Below are 6,811 nucleotides of genomic sequence, written 5' to 3' on the forward strand. Positions count from 1 at the left end.
TGGATTATGTTTAAGGGTACTTATTCTTATCAACAAACCTTAGAGGGGCTAAGCTTTGGCTGATACAGAGACTATCTTTCTCTACCTTCCAGCAGTGGTTAACTTTAGTGGAAAACCCCCATCCTTAAAATTCGCTTGCATGTAAGAGGAATCTGAGCTCAGATCCATCCCCTTTTGGAGTGACATACAAATCTCTTTGTTTAGATTTTCACAGTATTGAATGCAGCTGGCCAAACTTTCTCAGACACATGGATTAGTTTCTAGCTAGTAATTGTCTGTGCAGAGGAAAGTCCTATTCCATTTCTTCCCCACTGTTGCCAGCACCACCACACCCTTTTTTGGAGAATTTTGGTTTTAGATGTGGGAAGGTTCCTAGGTATTATATTAATAGATGCATTATAAATGCATCTAATATTAAGGAGGGAGAGATGCAGAAAGTCAGACAGTTTTGGTGAGCTTTGTGGATAGTTCAGTATGGTTTCATGCACAGTTTAGTATTTTAGTAGTTTAGTATTCTTGACACATGCATGATTTTCATGGTAATAGCCTTTTATCTCACCAAAGCTACTAAAAACACAATGAATAAACAGAGCACAGGGATAAATGCACCCCAGGATGCATGTGTCAAGGACATAAAATGTTCCTTCCACTCCTTGTAGAAACACCTTTTATTGTGAATGACAATGCAATCTGCTTCAAATTGTGACATGCTCCAGATCTAAGTCTTAATCTTGCAAATGTAGATTTTTACCCAGGAGTAGCCCTATTGAATCAATAGCACTATCAGCATAAATAATAGATATTTAAACATTTGCAGGATTAGAGCTTTACATATCAAATAGCACCCTAATATGCATATTTTCAATTATCTTTCATATACATTTGCATAAGGGTTTATTTAGCATAGTTGTTTTCTGCCTGCATAAGATTCTTGTGTGCTAAAAATAAATAGAACATTAAAAACACCCCAAGAATCCATTTACTGAAAGATAACGAAATGCACACTGATTCAGGATCACAACTATTATGTAACTCCATAATGTGTATAGAAAGGCCAGTGTTGCTACAAATTACAATACAACATGTAATCACTAAATCACCATGTAAGTAGCAAACTTAATCCAGATTTCTAACAGTGGCTTTAATATGGAGTCTCAGTTTGCACCAAATCAGTTAGCTGTGCAGGCAAATGGAGGTTTGAATGCTAGGCATATATATTCACAACCAATCAAATTCTATTACATCCAATTATTGTAAAAGAGTGAAGCTACGTGTTACACTTAGACCATAGTACCAATACATACAGGTGCTAAATAAACAGTGTATTAATTAATACACCATAGTGTACATATAGATGCTGACCAGGAGCAATTTGCTGCTGCTTGGCTAAGCCCTGATGCAGGGATAGCTGTGCTGGCTGCAGAAGCAACTGTCTTCTTGGTCATGTGGGGTCAGGACAGGTCCTGATCTCCATGTGGCTGAGAGAGCTGTGGTAGGGAGACAGCTGCCCCTGCAGCTGGCACTGCTCTCCCCACCTGCGGGGGGTTGGACCTGGCTCCTATGCCATCTGCCAGCCTCCACAGCTGGTACCCAGGGGAGCCTGGAGCTCCCCCTGACTGTGTCCTCTGAGACACAATATGCTCCTGATGAAGGTGTGCATGTCAATGCTTGCTCAGGATTGCATTAATGAGCCTGAATTTTCTCCACCAAAAATTAAGGTGCATTAATTGCATGTGTAGATGCACCCACTAAGAACACTTAATACATGAGTATTTGTAAGTTAAAGCTTGTTAACTTATGCTAACTGCCCTCTGTCTCAAAAGTTACCCCACTCCGGACTGTGCTACCTAGCTTATGTTCAGGTAACTTCAGTCTCTTCCATAGAGATTAAACAAGCAATTTGCAGTTCTCCAACATCCCAAGATGCACTTCTTCCAGCCCCCTCATCCACTCAGAGCAAGGATGGAACCCAGGTGTCCTGGCTTCTAGCTTTGCTCCTGCTCACCATCCCTCCTGTAGCAAGTCAAAGCTGTGTAGGCAAGAAATGGTATTAACCCTAAATATCCAACTACTTGCAGCATGTTCTAACTTTAACATCGCTTAACAGTCCACAAAATTAGCATGGTCTAGGTATAAGGTGTAACTTCACCCAAAGAAACAGATTCATAGTTTCATAGTAGCTACGGTCAGGAGGGACCTGAACAGATCATCTAGCCTGACCCCCTGCCACAGGCAGGATTAAACCTGGGTTCACAAGACCCCAGACAGGTGATCATCCAACTTCCTCTTGAATTTGCCCAAGGTAGGGGCGAGGACCACTTCCCTGGGAAGCTGGTTCCAGATTTTGGCGACCCTAACTGTAAAAAATTGCCTTCTGATCTCTAACCTAAACCTATTCTCCATCAGTTTATTACCATTGTTCCTTGTCACCCCAGGTGGTGCTGGGGAGAAAAGGGCTCTATCTATTTGCTGTTGATCTCCCCTGATGAGTTTGTAGGCAGCCTCCTCTTGCTGAGGCTGAACAGGTTCAGGTCCCTCAGTCTGTTCTCATAGAGCCTGTCCTGCTGTCCTCTCACCAAGTGGGTGGCCCTTCTCTGAGCCCTCTCCAGGCTGGCCACATCCCTCTTGAAGTGCAGCGTCCAGTACTCCAATTGCAGCCTGACCAAGTCACATAAAGGGGGAGTATCACCTCTCTGGACCGGCTTGAGATACATCTTTGGATGCTGGCCTTGCTGGCTGTGGTCTGGCATTGGTGGTTCACGTTCATCTTGGAGTCAATAATGACTCCAAGATCCCGTTCTGCCTCTGTGCTTTCAAGAGGGGAACTCCCCAGCCTGTATGTATGCTGTGGATTCCTTCTCCCAAGGTGCAGCACCCTGCATTTATCTACGTTGAACCCCATCCTATTCTTATCTGCCCACTTTTGTAGTCTGTCTAAATCTAGTTGCAGCCTCTCTCTCCCTTCAACTGTGTCCACCTTTAAAAAAGATTGGTCCTTTTTAAACAGCAGTCATGTTACAACGATATTTACTATTTACTTCCTCACATCACTGAAACAAAATTAAACCAAAAGCATATTTTGGACTAAAAAATTAAGATTCAGATTGACGAGAAGAGTCAGACACCTAAATTTAGACTTAAGTAGTGACTTACAGCCTAGACCCAATAAAGGACTTATGTACCCAAACATTAGACACCCTGGGTACATCTACACATTCATTAATGTGCCATCATTACGGAGCATTATGTGTAGTAGCTGTAATAACAGGTATTAATGTGCTGTGATCAGTGCTACTGCACGTTAGTGCAGATACACACTTTGTTGTGATACAATGCCCATTGAACTAAAGTTACTGCGCATTAGCACAGATTAATATTTTTTGTGTGATGCTTAATGCCCATCGGACTAATCTGCACATTAGCACAGTTTTTGCCAGCTGCACTAAATGCACAGAATAATTAGTCCAATGGGCATTAAGTGTCTTATGTAAATGCACCCCCTTGCGCTTATTTTGAGGTGCCTACTTCCCAAAGCAGAATTCAAAACCTCAAATTCAGCACCAAGGCTCCCTATATAGCATCTGCAGATAGTTAGGTGCATCACAATGTCAGTTAGAAAAAGATAAACATAACCAAACAACACCAAAACAACCTGTGCTTCCTGAGAAATGCACCTACAGCTACCTAATAGGAACTGCCAAGGATAAGGTTATGTCTTAAACCCTGCCCCTTCCTTGAAGTTATACATTGACTCACAGCTGTATGCAGGCTCTGCCATCCATTTAAGATCCAAGTCCAAAATTCTCGCCCAGAAAGTAGATGGCTAAATCCATTCTTGCAAATAAAACAGATCTGTCTCTTCTTTCAGAGTGCTGCTATTGGTGATAGCACCAGCAGCTTCTTTCATGCAATAATTCAGCTCAACACACACAACATGAGAGACTTAGATTTTATTTCTTCATCTGTCTGAGGAGAGTCAAAGTCGCATTGCCCACAAGCACACCCCAGCCATTACATTATTGATTGTGCTGTGGCAGGCACCCTCCACCATTTCTGCTGAAACCATTTTACTTTACATAAAAGAATTAGATTCATGGAGCCAGAAAGTGAGACCAGAAATGAGAGCAACTTTCCAGTCAATTTGCTCTAGCACTTATCTAAGAAGGGCAAGTTCTAGATTCACACAACACATTTTACATTAAGCATTCATTGGACAAAAGACAAATACTCCCCTTCCCCAAAATATTCACTAACTTAGGGAGTTACTATCACACATATTTCCTCAGCCTGGCAGAGTAATTCTGTAAATATTCAGTGCCAGCTGGAACAATTGAATGAGAAACAGGAATGAGTGAGAGCACCAGAGTACTCCAGAGCAGTTTACAGCTTAGTGGTTAGGGTGTGATTCTGGGAGGTAAGAAGTAAGTTTGAATCACCTCAGGTAGAAGCAGGAGCTAAGCCTAGGTCTTCTGCCTTCTGCTCAAACCAGTGATTTTTTGGAGCTAAAAGAGGATTTCTCCAGCTGTATTTTGAAAGAAACAGTGACTCCTAATCATGTGAGGTAAGAAAAGGCTTTCGTGCCCACCTTTCAGAGAGATTTTGAGGCCTTGAATCATATGTAGTAGGAGATAGCTTTCAGTAGCACTATGAGTGCTAACGCATAGTAAAACTTAGTCCTCTTTCATTTAGGCTAGGTAAAGACATTCAAAAACCCCAAGGTGGAATTGATCTAAGTTACAGAGTTTTGTGTAGGCAGTGTAGTTTTCGATCGATAGCAAACAGAACACATTCACCCTTTACGGGGAGGAGGGAATCTTAGACCAGGTTTAACCATTTTAAAATCAGTCTATGGGTACATCTACATGCTCAATAATGAGCAGTGGTTACAGCACATTTAAGTTAGTGCTTATATAACAAAGTACTACATAAATGTGCAGTAACCAAAGTTACTGTGCAGTAGCGCCGGCGAACTCCTCTTTAATGATGCTACTGTGCAGTAGCGAATTAGATGCATCCTATGTGTGCCGAACTTCTGTTCTGTTACAGGTATAGAGCAGTTTCTGATCACTTATACTAGTAAAAGTGTAATGTCTGTACCTGGCCTTAGAAGCAAGCTTCCACTTGCTGCAGTGTAAGAGCATGTATAAACATTATCATGGACAAGCTGACACCACAGCCTTTTTCACCCAAAATTAAATTGTCCATACCTTAAGATACACTCTAGTACTTAGCATTTCCTATTAGCTAAGTCAGACAGCTCCCTGCTCAGCTTTGTAAATGCCATTCTGCAGCTTCTCATTCACCCTTTGTGCATTGGATAGGGAGCCTACACACCTAACTCAGGGTTGTAGGTCCCAGGCACCTAAAAGTTGAATGCTGAGATACAGTGTCTAAATCCCTTTGTGCACATGGCAAGTTGAGCTGACTCGGCAAATTGAGCTGACTCAGCTTGTGCTCCTCACAAATGGCAACATGTGGTATTACTGAGATTTAATTGGAAAATTACCCTGGAAAAGTCTTACTTTTAAAATTTTATTTGGCTTGAATTAATCTCCCCTAACAAGCACTCAGAATTGCCTGATTCTCTTTCACTGTATCAACCAGAGAGCCACTGTAGTGTTTCATTAATGAGTTTTTTTCTGCTTAGCAAGAATGGACAAAGGAATGCATCATCTAATTTTTAGTATGTTGTCCCTTTGCCTTTATAAAGCCCATATGGAGGGATTTTGCTCAAAGTCCTTCAAATAGAAGGTCACCCAATTAACAGCTAGTGTACAGAACTATTAAATTTAATTAATACAGGCTTTTATGTATTTTTTAAATCTAAAAGCTTTTTAATTTATTATTTATATTTTTATGAACATATCAATTCATTCTTTCTAATTAGAGGAATGTAGATATTGATTTTACCCTCTATCTTTTCAGCTCATCATCAAGAGTTTACCAAAAGCTTTATGAAAGAAGGGAGCAATTATATAAAAAAAATAGAAGCAAATTCATTTATCTGTTTTACTGGTGTGGTCGTTCCGAAGTTGCTCATTTGCTTCAATGAAGTCACCATAGCTATACTTGATCTTGTACATAAGAGGTTACCCAGCTGCCTCCTTACCTTTTTCTTCTCTATCTTGTTCACTTTAAGACTCTGTCTTTCAAGGCCCAGTGCCTTGGTCATCCATAATGATCCAGTAGATCTTCTCAATGCATCCATAATGATTCAAGCTCTGTACAAAGTATAGCCAAACCAAATGGTGCCTGTCTTTTATCCAGTGACTCAGGAATTAAAGCACTCATCCACATTGACTGGGTGTGGAAAATTAGATTCAGTTTCCTCCATTTTTAAAGAGGAAAGCCAAGGCTGCGACTGAACTCCAACTAGCTACAAGTATCAAGGACAATAAAAAGTCCTTTCTTAGATATGTGGGGGGCCAGAGGAAAAGCAAGGGCGACATCAGACCCCTGCTAAACCAGATGGGACAACTGACAACTGATGCCCAGGAAAAAGCCAACTTGATAAATGGGTACTTTGCATTAGTTTTTCACCAGTCCCAAGGGGCTCCCCTGCCCATTACAGGACAGGAACAGCTGGGTGAGCGTGATTTCTTACCCTCAATCAATGCTGACCTTGTGAAGGAACACCTTGAGAGACTGGACACCTTCAAGTCAGTCGGCCCTGACAGTTTATACCCCAGGAAATTCAAGGAGCTGGCAAGCAACATAGCACAGCCCCTGGCACAGATCTTCGAGAACTCCAGGCACTCTGGTGAAGTGCCCGAAGACTGGAAGAAGGCCGATGTGGTGCCGATCTTCAAGA

Source organism: Crocodylus siamensis, chromosome 2 (assembly GCF_052110815.1).
Source record: "Crocodylus siamensis isolate JL-2025a chromosome 2, ASM5211081v1, whole genome shotgun sequence".
Lineage (NCBI taxonomy): Eukaryota > Metazoa > Chordata > Crocodylia > Crocodylidae > Crocodylus > Crocodylus siamensis.